This window comes from Mus musculus, chromosome 15 (assembly GCF_000001635.26).
Source record: "Mus musculus strain C57BL/6J chromosome 15, GRCm38.p6 C57BL/6J".
NCBI classification, from domain to species: domain Eukaryota; kingdom Metazoa; phylum Chordata; class Mammalia; order Rodentia; family Muridae; genus Mus; species Mus musculus.
The window spans coordinates 100,985,345-101,001,803 of NC_000081.6; the positions used below are offsets into that span (position 1 = coordinate 100,985,345).

General features: G+C 44.2%; 1 protein-coding gene across 12 annotated transcripts in view; it reads left to right on the forward strand.

Annotated features, from left to right (window-relative positions):
• Positions 1-16,459, forward strand: part of Scn8a (sodium channel, voltage-gated, type VIII, alpha) — a 176,076-nt gene that overhangs the window by 115,482 nt on the left and 44,135 nt on the right. The window lies entirely within an intron of this gene.

Below are 16,459 nucleotides of genomic sequence, written 5' to 3' on the forward strand. Positions count from 1 at the left end.
ATGTCTTGTCCCTTAGACACTTAGTGATTTACAAGCTACAAATCCCTCCCCCCACCTTCCGTGGTTGTGGCAAAGCAGCTACGTTTGGTTCTAGGATCCAACCAGGGCCATCTACATAGTAGACCAAAGCTCTCCAACTGGGCTACACCTCTAGACAGCCTATAAGTTAGTTTTAGAACCGTTACCCTCTGAATACCCAGTCCTTTCCTTCCAGTTGGCTTTAATGTCATCTCTGTCTACTCTGTTGGCCATTGCCCTTTTGGAGACCCAATTGTTTACAGGTACAATGAAAAGTAATGACAAACAGTGACTCGGTCCTTCAACCAGAGCGCTGGCCAAATAAACAAAGATATTACCATCTTATTACATTTTCATTTGATTTTCACTGATTCTGTAGCTAGGGTGAACTTTGAACTTGATACCCAGATACATATTCTCTGGGAAAACCAACAAGAGTGGACACCAGTGGAAAGTAAGGATTGGGTCACAGGGTGGCACAGCTGAGGCAGCTCAAAAATTCAAATATTCAAAGGCAAATTGAACTGTGATGTATTGATAAAGCTGCCTTTCCCACCCTCCCCCAGAGAAAAAGTATGAGAGGAAGTATCTATACGTTAGCTTAGACATGATCAGGCTGGAGGACTGGACTGGGTTGGGTTGGGTTGGATTGGGTTGAATGGTTTCTGCTGTACTGTGTAGAAATGTTCAGTTGAGCAGATGGCGGTGCAGTAAGGTTTCTGTCCCTCCCTGTACTGTGGAGTACCATGTAGGCACTTAGGAGATTCTTTAAAATAGCCCTATGTGATGTTGGAATGAAGAGCCCCAAGGCCAGGAGCTCAGAACTCCAGCACAACAGAAAGAGGCAGCAGGCAAGAGCATCATTATCATCCCCGAGGGCTTCATAGCCAAGGAAGCCAGAACACTTCAGTTATGGCTGATTCCTAATGGTGCAGGAAGATGTGTCAGTTATACTAACAGGCTCTCAAGAACCAAACAGACTAAGTAGGATGCATCTGCTATGTGGTGCGAGACCAAATCCACATGGAGACAGATGTGGAGGGGGAAAGACAACTGGTCGGAGGCTAGAGACATTCCCTGTGAATGAGTGAGGTATTTTCCCAACCTTGTGATTTTCTTATGTATGTATCGATCAACTACGTCCATATTCCGTGTGTGTATGTGTGTGTGTGTGTGTGTGTGTGTGTGTCTAACCCAAGGCCGGCAATCACTCTATGACTGAGCTGCATTTATTTCTATCCCTTGGGTTTCGGTTGCTCCCTTGCCTTCACTTTGTAGTTCAGATTGCCTCACCCTCCTGAGCACTGAGCCTGCAGACCCGAGCCACCACAGCTTGCTATTGCTTAATTTTTGTGACCACACTGTAAAGTAAGTGATTTTTGTCTTCAGAGAGAGATTTAGTAACTCGGCGTAAGTGAAACTTGAACCGAGGTCTCCGGAGACCCAAGAGATCTTTCTGACAGTTAAAATATTAGCTTCTTTGCAAAGTTAGGGAAATAGTCATTTTTCCTAAGAGGAAATAACATATTAATTCTTTTATGTTAAAACATTATTGTTTTAATTATGAAATTTAAGGTATTAATTACTCATCTGGAAGCCTGAGCCAGATAAATAATCACTGCATCTTTAGGCTGAGATATATTGATCCTTACTATCAGGTATGTTAAGAACGAACTTGTCTTCATACATGTTCATGCTCTGTGGATTGGTATAGAAGCCATTGATACTGTATCCAGTATCCATGCCTAGGCATGAGTCCAGCTAAGAAATACAAATAAAATTTAAAAAAGAAAGAAAGAAAGAAAAAGAGGGGGGAGGGGAGAAGAAAGTCTTCTGTGCTCTATCTCATTAGCATCTCATTAGCATCTCATTAGCATCTCATTAGCATCTCATACAAAACATTCACACCCTCATTGATTATGTGGTTGTGATTGACAGATGGGTTTTCTTTTTTCATGGTTTAGAAATTTTCACTCTTCTTTTTTGCTGATGCAGAGGAGACTCTTCTGATTCTTTTTTTGTTTGTTTGTTTTGTTTTTGTTTTTTGAGACAGGGTTTCTCTGTGTAGCCCTGGCTGTCCTGGAACTCACTCTGTAGACCAGGCTGGCCTCGAACTCAGAAATCCGCCTGCCTCTGCCTCCCGAGTGCTGGGATTAAAGACGTGCACCACCACCGATGGGAAAGGGAGAACAGAACCGTTGATCTGGCGCACGCCTTTAATCCCAGATTTCTGAGTTCGAGGCCAGCCTGGTCTACAGAGTGAGTTCCAGGACAGTCAGGGCTACACAGAGAAACCCTGACTTCAAAAACAAACAAACAAACAAACAAAAACAAACGAAAGAAAGAAAGAAAGAAAAGAAAAGAAAAGAAAAGAAAAGAAAAGAAAAGAAAAGAAAAGAAAAGAAAAGAGGTGCCACCAACAGTCCAGAACCCACTTAACTGAGAAATCTGTCGAGGGAGATTGCAAATGTCCAGGCTTTGTCTCCTGTGATGCTCAGAGGCCCCTCTCTGAGAGGGAGGTATTGCTATTGCCTTTGTTGTTGAAGAAACAACAGGGCTTCGGGAATTAAGCAGCCCCTCTCCCCTCCCAGATCACACAGGAATTAGTTAAGGTGCCCTAAGCAGTGTAAAGCTTGCTCTACCTTGAAACTGACGCTAAAGCACAAGCTCTCCTGACTGCTCATGGGACTCTGGGACGATTTATTGCTTGGCCTGTTTTCTTCTCTGTAAAAAGCAAAACCAAAATGGAGAACACAAAGCCGGAGGCCTTTGCGGTAGGGGCCACAGTGAAGGCTAGAAGTCAGGCTGCGGTGCCCGGGTGCTTACAGCCTGACTTTGCCATGCTCTGCCCGATCTCTCTTAGTCCAAAGAAGGATGGAGAGAGTTGTTTGCCTGACTTGGAAAGGGTGAGGCCCCTTCTTAGACCATATAGATCCTTTGAGAAAAGGGAGTTATGGTAGACTTATTTCAAAGCAGAACCCCACAGGAATTGTAGAAATTCTTGACTAGTTAATGATTGTAATGGTTCTAAGGAAGCTTTTAAAATACTATAAATTTCAGTTATAAGAAAGTGATTGATGGACAGGCAGTGGTGGCGCACGCCTTTAATCCCAGAACCTGGGAGGCAGAGGCAGGTGGATTTCTGAGTTTGAGGCCAGCCTGGTGTACAGAGTGAGTTCCAGAACAGACAGGGCTACACACAGAAACCCTGTCTTGAGAGGAAAAAAAAAAAAAGTACCTGGCGGCAGATGAAGTTCAGTTGTGATTCCTCGTGAAAGCAAGTTTGTATCAGTATGAAGCTGTAGCTTCCTTGGGTAGATCTTGAGAAATGTGGGCAGGACTGGCCACCTGCAGATGTAGTCGCATCTTTATGACAATGACTCCAGTTTAAGAGGCTGGGCATCAGTAGCATCGGAGCATCCTGATAGACTTCGTGTTTGGGCTAAGAAAGATGGTGATGGAGCTAGCTTGTACGTGTGTGTGTGTGTGTGTGTGTGTGTGTGTGTGTTTCCTGGGATTCCAGGGTGTGTGTGTTTCCTGTGACCCCAGGGTATGAGTGTATGTGTATGAGTGTGTGTGTGTGTGTGTGTGTGTGTGTGTGTGTGTGTGTGTTTCCTGGGATTCCAGTGTGTGAGTGTGTGTGTCTTGGGATTCCAGGGTGTGTGTGTTTCCTGTGACCCCAGGGTATGAGTGTATGTGTATGAGTGTGTGTGTGTGTGTGTGTGTGTTTCCTGGGATTCCAGGGTGTGTGTGTTTCCTGTGACCCCAGGGTATGAGTGTATGTGTATGAGTGTGTGTGTGTGTGTGTGTGTGTGTGTGTGTGTGTGTGTTTCCTGGGATTCCAGTGTGTGAGTGTGTGTGTCTTGGGATTCCAGGGTGTGTGTGTTTCCTGTGACCCCAGGGTATGAGTGTATGTGTATGAGTGTGTGTGTGTGTGTGTGTGTGTGTGTGTGTGTGTGTTTGTTTGTGTGTTTCCTGTCACTCCAGGGTTTCATGCATGTTAGGCAAGCACTAAGTTTACATCATTGAGCTACAACTCCAGCCTCTTTACTTTCTTTTAGATAGAGTCTCACTGTGTAACTCGGGCCTTGAATTTGTGATCTTCCTGCCTCAGCCTCCTAGTGTGGGATTGCAGATGTGTGCCACAAAGCCTGAGCAACCCAGCCCAAAAGTCAATAACCCACTCACCTCACCTCAGTGACCCTCAGCTCCCCTCCCGTGTGGTAAGAGTTGGCAGCAGCTTCTAGAAGGGGTCGCCTCCCAGAATCCCCAGGAGAATTAGAGATGAAAAGCCCACCATACAGCTGCTCTTTCTGAGGGAGTCTAACTTCGGTAGCCATGGCCTGACTGGAGAAACAACAGCCAGCATTGCTCATAAAAGTGTAAAATGTGACAGCCGCTTTGGCCAGTACTTCTTGCTGTTCATCAGAAAGTCACACAGCATTGTCTTGCATCCTAGCAAAGCTGCTCCTACCAAGAATTGAAGCAAGTTACCACAAAACAGGTACATCATTCGTCAGGTCACAGTCAGAAGTGGGACAACCCAAGTCCATCAGCTGATGAACAAATGTGTCCCGGCTCCACAAAGGGGAGGAATTCATCTGTGAAGTAGAGCAAGGTTTTACGTGCCGTGGACGAAGCTTTAAACAAGCTAAGTGAAGCTGCGTTACAAAGGCCACATACCACATGATTCTGTTTAATGAAAAGCGGCAAATCTGTCGAGACGGAAATCAGATTATTGATTGGCCGAGTCTAGCAGAGAGTGTAATTAGGAGTGACTCCTGACCGATCCAGCCGTTAGAGAGTGGTGATAGATAGTTGAGTTGTACGGAACTATCAATATTCTATCTATGACTGAAGTAAGTCACTCATTTTAGAATGGTTTGAAATGATAATTTGTTGCGTGTATTTCCATTTCATTTTTTTTATTGGAAAAGAAGAAGTGAGAACCAAGAACCTGGCTTTTCAGCAGCAGCATTCTTGACCTCAGAAAGAGAGGACGTGTTGGGCCCGACCGCCCAACTTGGAGTTCTGTGCACTTGGAATCTAGCGGGTTGGGTTTCCTAGTGACGCGCATGGTTTTTCTCGGCATGACACCTGGTTCCATCTGTGCTTGGTGATGCTTAGTGATGTCCTTAGGCAACTTCAGCTCTAGCTTATGTCATCGTAGGAGCTGCCCATCCTTATGTTAATCAGTCTGAGCTGATAAATGCTAGGGAGAGCATCTGCAGGCAGGCTGTGAGCAGGTTACCCGTGAAAACCTAGAGCCATGGTCTGCCAAAGGACCCAAGCCCCTGGATTATGGCGAACAGCCCAGGGAGCCAGCCTCATTGGCCACTCCCTTAATTATTGTTTTCATTCGCAACTAAGGTCCAAGCTTACCAGAGCAAGTGGGTCATGCTCCCAGTCAGTTATGTGGGACACTCACCTTTATGAACCAGTAGCTTCCTCATGTCCATGGCCACGCCCAGTGCCTGCTCTTTCACCCAGTAAAGCCTCTGGCTTCTTGGCATGCCTGGTGTGTTGGTTTCTATATGCTTGGGCCAGAGAGTGGCACTATTAGGAGGTGTGGCCTTGTTGGAGAAAGTGTGTCACCTTGGGGGTGGGCCCTAGTCCTAGCTGCCTGGAGGCCAGTCTTCTCTTAGAGACCTTCAGATGAAGATGTAGACCTCTCAGCTTCTTCAGCACCATGCCTGCCTGGAGGCTGCCATGCTCCCCACCTTGATGATATGATACTGGACTGAACCTCCAAGCCAGCCCCAATTATATGTTATCCTTCTAAGAGTTTCCTTGGTCTGGTGTCTGTTCACAGCAGTAAAACCCTAACTAAGACACCTGGAGTTGCAGAGAAAATGCAGATGACAAGTGGCTATAGCACAGTCTGAATTTGCAGCATGCGTTCTGTTCCCATAACAGAGATAAGAGAGGGTACTTAGACACATACTCTGTGACCCAGATTCCCTGTCAAGCCATTCACTGTTAGCTTGTTTGGCCCTGTGTAACTCTTACCCAAGAGTCACCAGAATTGCTGGTAAAAGGGGGAAGGACTCTCTGGCAATTACAGATCACTCCCCTAATGTTAGCCTTACTACATCAGGAGTCTGCCCTGCCCTGACATGCCTGCTCCCTCGTCCTAGTCTGGTTCCCCTACGCTGGGTGGCATTTCTAATCTGCTTACCGTATTCTTGTTCATATGTGTCGTCTTGTAAAGTATATGGTTTTCACCTTCCTATATTAAGCAAGGTGTTTTTGTTTTTGAGGTATACCTGGGTACATAGTTCATTCCTTATTACTGCTGGATGGATCGCATTGCCTAGATATAACACATCATTCAGGGTGTTCCAGTTTGCAGCTGATATGAATTAGCTTGCTATGAGTACCTTTTCTTGAAAATGGATTTTTTTTAATACAGTACATTCTGATTATGGTTTCCCCCCCTTAACTCCTCCCAGATGCTCCCCACCTCCTTATCTACCCATATCCACGCCCTTTCCTTCTCTCACGAGGAGACAAACATCTAAAACAATTACTACTAATAATACAATATTATTAATTAATTAATTAACAAACAGAAGAAAAAGAGCCAAAGAAAAAGCCCAAGAAGCATATGTGGATGCGGACACACACATACACACAGACACACACACACAGGTGCACACACACACACACACACACACAAAGACAGAATCCCATTAAAAACACAAAACTGGAAACTATTATATATATGCAAAGGGGCAAAGGGCCTGTAAGGTCAAGACAGAATAAAGTTCTTGCTCTCTTCTCTTGCTCCTGCTCCCTTACCATTTTCCCCCTCTCTCCCCATTCCCCTCCCCCTCTCTCTCTACGTACTCAGAGCCAACCTCTCTCTACTCCTTCTCTCTCTCTCTCTCTCTCTCTCTCTCTCTCTCTCTCTCTCTCTTCCCCTCTCCCTCTCCCTCTCCCTCTCTCTCTTTCTCTTTCTTTATTACACCCCCAACTCCCCTCCCCATGCCCTAAATAAACTCTATTCTATCAAGAGAGAAAGAGAGAGAGAACCCTCACAAAGCATTATGAGACAAAACCCCTCAAAAAATGCCGTTGAATTCATGTTGCGTTAGCCATCTACTGCTGGGCATGGACCCGCCTTGAAGAGTGGTTTGTATAATCAATGAGACTCTGTTGATGAAAACCAATTTTTCATCTGCAAGCAGTTGTAATTGGAGAAAGCTTCGAGGTTAGGGTCACGTCCACTTCCTCTCTTAGCACATTGACCCCAGCAGGTTCAGACCTGCACAGGGCCTGTGCATCCTGCCACAGTCTGTGTGACCTCGTGTGTGTATCTGTCCTGCCTGGTCCCCTTGCTGTCCTCCATCCCCGCTGACTCTTACCGTCTTCCCAGTTCCAGTTCCACAGGGTTCCCAGAGCCACAGGGCAGGGATTTGATGAAAACATCTCATTTAGGCCTTAGTGTTTCAAGGTCTACTCTCTGTACAGTGTCCAGCTGTGGGCTCTGTGTTCCCCTCTAATGCAGGAGGAACCTTCTCTGAGGACGGCTGAGCAAGACATTCATCTATGAATATAGCAGATGCTGTTAGGATTCATTTTGTTGCTATATTCCTTTAGAAGAGTGGTAGAATTCAGTTTTCCCCCATGTCCCTGGCCTATGTAGTCTCAGGTCCTTGGCCACCCAAGCAGTGTCAGGGATGGGCTCCATCTCATGAAGTGAGCCTAAAATCCAGTCTGATCCATTGGTCTGCAATAGTGGGTCTTGCAGGCAGGTCACCATTGTAGATTGAAGGGCTTGTGGCTGGGTTGGTGTTCACCTTTCTCCATTGGTAGCGTAACGAGCTCCTTCCATAGCCTTGGAAATAGTCTGGGTTGTCCCATAGAGCCCTTTCGGCTAACAATTATATTAGCTGTAACCCATTTCCAGTACTGGGAGCTTCATTTGGTGATGGGGATGTCCAGTTGAGCCTCTGTCTCCTATGCTATTTGGCAGTTCCATTTAGATCACTTTTCTGTGTATGTATTTCGGAAGCTTGTACAGTACCGGGTTTCCACAGGGGCCCTCGAATAGCCCAAGTTCTAGCTCCATCCATGTACTTTTGAATTTCATGATTTTATATTTTTAACAGCTGAGTAATAACCTACCATGTAGGTGTTCCACGTTTTCTTTATCTATTTATCCACTAATAGGCATCTAATCTGTTTCCACTTTCTGGCTATTATGAATTGAGCAGCAGTGAACATGGTTGAACAAGTGTGTCTGTAGCGGGATGTAGAGTCCCTGAGGTATATGCCTGAGTGGTATAGCTGGCTCTTGAAGTAGGTGTAGGCCCAGCTTCCTGGGAAACCACCACTCTGCTTTCCATAGTAGCTGAACGTTTGCAGCCCCACGAGCACTGGATAGTTGATCCTCTTACTCCACGTCCTCCCACAATGGATGGGTGCTCCTCTTACTCCATGTCCTCCCACAATGGATAGGTGTTCCTCATACTCCATATCCTCCCACAGTGGATGGATGCTCTTCTTACTCCACATCCTCCCACAATGGATGGGTGCTCCTCTTACTCCACGTCCTCCCACAATGGATGGGTGCTCCTCTTACTCCATGTCCTCCCACAATGGATGGGTACACCTTACTCCACGTCCTCCCACAATGGATGGGTGCTCCTCTTACTCCACGTCCTCCCACAATGGATGGGTACACCTTACTCCACGTCCTCCCACAATGGATGGGTGCTCCTCTTACTCCACGTTCTCCCACAATGGATGGGTACACCTTACTCCACGTCCTCCCACAATGGATGGGTGCTCCTCTTGCCCCATGTCCTCCCAGCATGAGCTGTCACTTCTGTTGCTGATCTTTACCATTCTAACTGGTGTAAGGTGGAATCTCAAAGCAGTTTTGATTTGCATCTTCCTGATGACTAAGGCTGTTGAACATTTCCGTGTTTCTCAACCATGTGTGTTTCTTCTTTCAAGAATACTGTTTAGATCCATGTACTCCATTTTAATTGAGTTGTTTTCTTGATGTCCATTTTTTTTTAGTTCTTTAGTTGACTTTAAAAGTTTTTTTTTCCCATTCTTTTGCCTACTCTTTAGTCAGAATGATGGGGTGTGTCCTTTGCATACAGAAGCTTTTCAATTTCATAAGGTCCCATTTATTAATTGTTCCTAGTGCCTGTGCTCTCAGTGTTCTGTTCAGAAAGCCTTCTCCCGGGTAATGAGTTGAACACTATTCCCCTCTTTCTCTTCTGTTTGAGTCGATGGACCAGGCCTTTGTTGAGGTCCCTGCTCTCCTTCAGTTATCTTATTGCTTTAGCTAGGATGTCCAGTGCTGTAGTTGACTAGATCTGGAGAGAGTGGACAGCCTTGTCTTGTTCCAGATTTGAGTGGAAATGCTTTGAATTTCTCTCCATTTAGGTTGATATTGGCCTTGGGCTTGCTGTAATTTGCCTTTATTATGTTGAGGTTTGTCCCTTATATCTCTAATATCTCCAGAACTTTTATCTTGAAAAGGTGTTAGATTTTGTCAACGGCCTTTTCAGCATCTGAGATAACCTCGTGGTTCTTATCTTTCAGTTTGTTGATATAGTGGGTTACATTTGCAATTTATATATGTTGAACCGCCACTGCACCTCTGGGTTGAAGTTTACTTGATCATGGTGGATGATCTTTTTGATGGATTCCTGTATTTGGTTTGCAAGTATTTTATTCAGAATTTTTGCATCTACGTTCATAACGGAAATTGGTCTGTAATTCTTTGTTAGGCTTTTATGTGGTCTGGGTGTCAGGTTAACTGTGACCTTGTAAAAAGAATTGGGCAAAGTTCCTTTTGTTTTTATTTTATGGTGTAGTTTGAATATTGGCATTCACTCTTTGAAAGGCTGGTAGAATTCTGAGCTAAGTCCATCTGGCCCTAGGCTGGTTTTGGATGGGAGGCTTTTAATGACTGCTGTTTCCTTAGGGGTTATAGGGTTATTTAAATTGCTTGTCTGATCTTGATTTAACTTTGTAAGTCATATCAAGAAAATTGTCCATTTCTTTCACATTTTTTAAAAATTTGGTTGAGTATATAGGTTTGAAAGTATGTTTTTATAATTTTCTGGATTTCCAGTATCTGTTGTCACATTTCGCTTTGTCTCTAATTTTGTTAATTTTGATCTTCTCCCTCCATCTTTTGGTTAATTCGGCTAAGAGTTTGCCCAGCATTGAGTTTACTCAAAGAAACGATTCTTTGTTGCATTGATTTTTGTTTGTTTTGTTGGTTCTATTTTATTGATTTCATCCACCATCTACTCCTTTGGGGTTTTAATTCTTTGTTTTGTTCTAGAGTGTTTAGGTGTGAGGTTAAGATACTACTATGAGATCTCGCCAACTTTTTGATGTAGGCAACTTAGTGCTATGAACTTGCCTCTTAGAAGTACTTTCACTGTGCCCCGCAGGTTGTGTATGGTGTATGTTTACATTTTCATTCAATTCTAAAAAGGTTTTTAGCTCTTTCTTAATTTCTATCGTGACCCATTTTTTTTTTTTTATCCAGTAGAGAGTTGTTCAGTTTCCCTGAGTTTGTAAGCTTTGTGTTGTTGTTGATATCCATCCAGCTTTAGTCCATGGTGGTCAGGTAAGATGCAGGGAGTTATCTAAATTTCCTTGTATTTGTTGAGATTTGCTTTATGTCCAAGTATGTGGATATCAGTTTTGAAGAACGCTCTGTGAGGTTCAGAGAAGGGGGCGTATTCTTTTGTGCTTAGGTAAAGCACCCTGTGAACGTATGCTAGGTCCATTGGTGGGTCATTTAGCTTAAGCATAGCTACTGAGTTTTTGTCTGGGTGACCTGTTTATTGGTGAGATTGGGGTATTGAGGTCACCCGCTATAAGTGTGTGGGGTCAATGTGTGACTTCAGCTGTAGTGGTGTCTTTGTTATTTTTGGCTTTGGGGGTTGTTTTGCTTTTTTAATGAACTTCGATGCCCTGTGTTTTGTGTATAAATGTTCAGACTTGCAACATCCTCTTGGCAGAATTTTCCTTTGAGTTTATAGGATCCTTCCCTATCTCTTTGGATTAGCTTTGGTTTGAAGTCTATTTTGCCAGGTATTAAACTGACCAAACTGATGTGTGTCTTGTGTCCATTTGGTTGGAATATCTCTATCCATCATTTTACCCTGAGGTAATGTCTGCCCTTCATGTTTGATATGTTTCTTGGAATGTAGGAGAAGGATCCTGTTTTCCCATTCATTTTCTTTTTCCGTGTCTTTTTATTAGGAATTGATACCATAGTTGTTGAGAGTTATCAGCGAGCAGTGTTGGTTGATTGCTGTGGTATGAGGATCTTTTTCCTCTGCTCCTTAATTGCTGCTCTGAGATTATTTATTCCTTGTGATTTCATGGCTGTGATTGACCTCTTTAGGTTGAAATTTTTCTTCTAGTGCCTTCAGGAGAGCTGGATTTGTAGATAAATACTGCTTAAATTTAGTTTTATCATGGAATATCTTGTTTTCTCCATCTATGGTTACTGTAAGTTTTGCTGGGTATAGTAGTCTGGGCTGGCATCTGTGGTCTCTTAGAGTCTGCAGCACATCTGCCCAGGCCCATCTGGGTTTTAGGGTCTCCATTGAAAAGTCGGGTGTTGTCTTCAGTGCCGAAGATTCTGTCCCTGTTGCTGAGGCTTGCTGCTGAGGCTCCTGTTCGAGTTCCTAAATTTTCTGTTCCCAGTTTTACCAATTTGTGCTTTCTTTAGTGATCCCATTTCCATTTTTTTGTGTCTTGAACTCTTCTCATCATTGCATTCCACCGTTTTGTATGTTTTCATAGATTTCACTAATGGATATATTTGTTCATGTCCTCTCTCAGGCCCTTGAGCATATTCATAACAGCTAGTTTGAAGTCCTAGGTTTGTGCTTCAGCCATATGGCATGCCCTAGGCCTCCTGTAGTAGGATGCTGCGCTCTAGCGGAGACTACTGTCCTAGCTGTTACTGAGGACTCTCAAGCCGGTATCTGGGGTGATTGTAATTCTAAGTGTTGGTTTGGTCTTGTCTTGTGGTTTCTCTGTCCTCTCTGAGGAAACTGTGGTGGGTGTGAGTTTCCTGGTGGGGAGTGCTTCTGAGTCCCTGCCTGGTGTGGCCAATGGGAATAAGGGCAGACGGAACTTATTTCTGAGTATTGGGAGCTGATATGCAGGAATGGGAATGGCTAGGAGGGCAGGGAGAGGAGGCTGAGAAGGTACCCTGCAGGGAGCGTAGCTGGTATGTCAGGAGGATCTGAGAGCGCACAGAGAATGGAGGAAGAGAGGGAAGACAGGGAGATGGGGTGAGGAAGGGAAAATTGTAGGAGTGGGTCAGCTTAGTTCCCTGGGAGTGGGGGTAGAGACAGAGGGGAGGCTGAGGAGAGGCTGAAGCAGGTAGGGTTAGTCTGGAGAGCTGGAGGGGAATGAAGCGCTCCCACGTGATTTCAAGGCTTCTGTGGTGTGTGTGTGTGTGTGTGTGTGTGTGAGAGAGAGAGAGAGAGAGAGAGAGAGAGAGAGAGAGACCCTCACTGTATGGCCCTCACCATCCTAAAACTCTGTGTAGACGAGTTTGGCCTTGAACTCACAGAGATCCTCCTGCCCCTGCCCCTACCCTCTTCTGAGTACTGGGATTAATGGTGTGCACCACCACACATGGCTGAAAGTTTTCTTTCTTATTAAATACCTTTGTGGCGAAATCCTGGGGTTATGATAAATTATGTTTAATGTTTATGAGAAATTACAAACTAGTTCTCTAAAGTAGTTACACTATTTTTTTATCCCAGCAAGTGTATTAGAGAGAGCTTTGTTAGTCTTTGATTCATTTACTTTATATATTTACCTTATAGTGCTGGTGATTGTACCCTAGACCTCATGCACGCTAAAAAGGGAGCAGAGAGCTGCCACTGAACTATACCAACTCCTGTCTTTTAGTTTTAAAGGAGGTTGGTTTTACTAGTTGTCCTGGCTGGCCTAGAACTAAGCAGGCCTTGGTCTCACAGACATCTGCCGGCCTCTGCTTCCCAATTGCTTGCTTTTTTTTTTTTTAAGTACATGAGTTTATTATTATTTATAGTTTATTAAAAAAAATTGATCACAGCGAGGAGGTCAGCACAGCATGAGAAGCAGATCCAGTCACGTGTAAACTCGTGACTCTTTACTACGTGAGGGAAGCACCACTCTTCCCACAGCAGAGCAGCTGCGTCCAGCGCCTCTTTCTCCAGGAGCCCGCCCAGGGCCACAGCCACCGTGTGCTCCAAAGCCCACGAGGCTGGGGCACACAGAGAAGCAGAGGCAGTTGGACTATTGAAATGTATCCTCGTTTTTTAAAGCTTTATTTTTATTATTTTAAGTATGTATATGTCTGTGGATCCATGCCCGTGAATGCCAGTACCCAGAGTTCCAAGGCACTGACAGGTATTTGTAAACCACCTGATGTGGGTGCTGGGAATTGAACTCTGGTCCTCAGGAGGACCAGTGTGTGCTCTTAGCCACTGAGCCGTCTCTCCAGTCTGTATATGTCCTCATTAGCGCGATGTTTAAGATCTTTGATTGTTTTTTTGTTGAGTTGCTATGGTTGTTCTAGATATAGGCTCTTTTTTTTTTTTTTTAAAGATGTGAATACACTGTTGCTGTCTTCAGAAACACCAGAAGTGAGTATCGAACCCCACTACAGATGGTTGTGAGCCACCATGTGGTTGCTGGGAATTGAACTCAGGACCTCTGGAAGAGCAATCAGTGCTCTTAACTACTGAGCCATCTCTCCAGCCCCTTAGATAAAGGTTCTTTAGGACAAAAATTTTAACATTAGGGTTTTTTTGTTTTGTTTTTGGTATTGCTTTCTGCATCTTGTTCACGAGCTCTGCTTCTGACTCGGTGCTATGAAAATGTTTTTAACGTGGCTCTTGATTTCATATCCACATCTCTGATCATCTCAAATTAATTTCATATAAATAAGGACTTATAAAATGAGGACTAGGCTGGATGGCTATCCTGCCTCTCAGAACCTCTTGTAAGCACTCTCCCCTCCTGGCATGTTGGGACCTGCTCACATGCACTAGTTTATATACTGTGAGCCTATTTCTAGAGTCCACTTCTCTACTTATGCCAATACATGCTGACCTTCTTCATTCTCACCTCATGGGAAGTTCTAAAATGGGGCAGTACAAATCTTCTAAACAAAAATCTACATGTATTTAAAGATGTGTAACAGAATCCTTCAAAAGCTGATTTTTAACCTTCTGATTCTTTTTTTTTTAAGATCCCCTTTCTTTCCCCAGCCTTTATATGTCCTTATTAATTTCACAACCATCAGCTTCTTCCGAAAAGCCTTGACTTTTGATGGGTGCAACGCCTGGCTGATGAGTCCATTTAAAGAGGGCGGCCATCTTAGCTCTAATGTCTGTGAACATGGTGTACTCCTTTGTTTATTTAAGTCTTCTGAAGTGTCTCTCAGAAAAGTCACACAATTTACTATGAGAGTGTCTTGTCTTTCTATTGCTTTATTCCCTGGTATCTTTTTAAAATGCTTCAATAAGGATATAATTTAAGAGCTTTATTTTTGAAGTATTGCCAGGATATAGAAATGTAGTCAGGTTGAATATTCTATACGTTGTAGCATCTTGGCTCTGTTAGATTTGAAGGGTTTGGAGAAACTTCCATCGAGTTTCTACACATATGATAACACTTTCTGTGAATAACGTTCATGTTTTCCAGTTTGCTTTATTGTACAAAAGCCTGGACTTCAGATTCAACCCTGATAGATGTAGTGAGAGATGCCAGCCTTCCTTCTTCCCCACATCACAGGAAAAGGGTTCACAGTTGAACCAGGATGGATGGCGTTGCTTTGCCAGGGATGTCCTATCAGGCCGATGCTGCCATGTTTGTTCTCTGTCCTGCCAGTCTGATGACAGACTCACCTCAGCTTTCCTTGGTTAAACCCTGTTGCTGGCCCCTGTAACCTCTCTCCAGGCAACTCACACGTGGTGTGAGAAGATAGAAATAAGGGTGATCCTCCCTTAATAGGCTTGAAGCTTAACTTTTCTATAGTTGATGTGAGTCTTTGAGCACCCAGCTAGGATTGGGAGTATGGAATACATGCCCAAGTCCAGTCCGCGGCGGAGGGAGGCGTGCTCGATTCTGAGAAGGATCACCATTGATGGTCTAGTGACTGCACCCCACCTTTTAGCCTCCACTTTTACTAATCTTATTTTTTCAAAGGTTGTTAATAATGCAGTCTGAAGAAATTATTTCTTGCTATATACAGAAACAGAAAATAGACACCAAACCCATAATATAAGGAGTTTCCCTTCCATATTTGTCATCTGGTCTTTTCAGGGGTGAACATTTTGAAAATCATCTGTCATCTATTCTGTAGATTGATAGAAGGGCCAACTCAGTAAAAATCTGAGATCAATCCAATGCCAGAAGTAAGTGTCTAATAGAGAGACTTCGTCCATTCATTTTTACATGGTTATCATTTTTACAGTGTAGTAGACTTAATATGATAATTAAATATTCTATCAGAATGAAAATTATGGCAAAAAATGGCTTCTTAGAAACAGTACCTTATCTGAAATAATAGTTAATAAGTCATTCTTACATATACAGATGTTTTTATAGAACTACAGGAGAGGGGCGGAGCTCCTCCAGACAGGAAACAGCAGCTGGGGAGGAGCTCGGCCTCCTAAATTTCAGTCACTGGTGAATCTCAGTTTTGTCAAGCAAGCCAATTCTAGCCAAATGTGTGGCTATGAGACTAGGACAGGGGAACACAGGATCTGTTCCCATCTCCTTGTCCCCGGGGGGGCTGTGGCATTCCTGCTTAAGACCTAACCAGAGGAGGTATTTAGGTCCCAGCCAGATTCTTAGGTTCACTGAAGATCGGGCTAAATCCAGATGACTTGGTCTTCGCCACAGAACTAAAGATCATCTGTGGCCAACTTACGAGTAGGATTATAGGGGCACGAGTCGTTTGTTGTTTGTTTAAGCGTCTTTCGGAGCAGGATTCAAATCCAGTCAGAAAGTGGCTGTTTACTCTCAAGATGTTTGTGCTGCTGCCACGGACAGCATCTTGCTGGGATATCTTGCCAGGGCTGCTCAATATTATAGCTTGCAGGGCTCATGGTTGTGTAAGATTTGTGGGGACTCAAGCCAGACCAAATTCCAGCATGGAGCGGGGAGGTGGGCATGAAGCCCACCCCTGGCTGAGGAGCTCCTGGGATTTGCTAGCTGCATGGGAGAGGAAGGGGGTGGGGGACACGAGGTTGGACAGACAGGGAAGAAGGTGAGCGGATCCAGGAGAAGTCGGGAGAGGGAGTGCACGTAATCAAACCACCTTGTACTAAATTCTTAAAGAACTAGTTCAAATATATATATATATTTAAAAAGCCATGCTGATGGGAATGGAGAGATGGCTCAACAGTCAAGAGCACTGGCTACTTTTCCAAAGGTC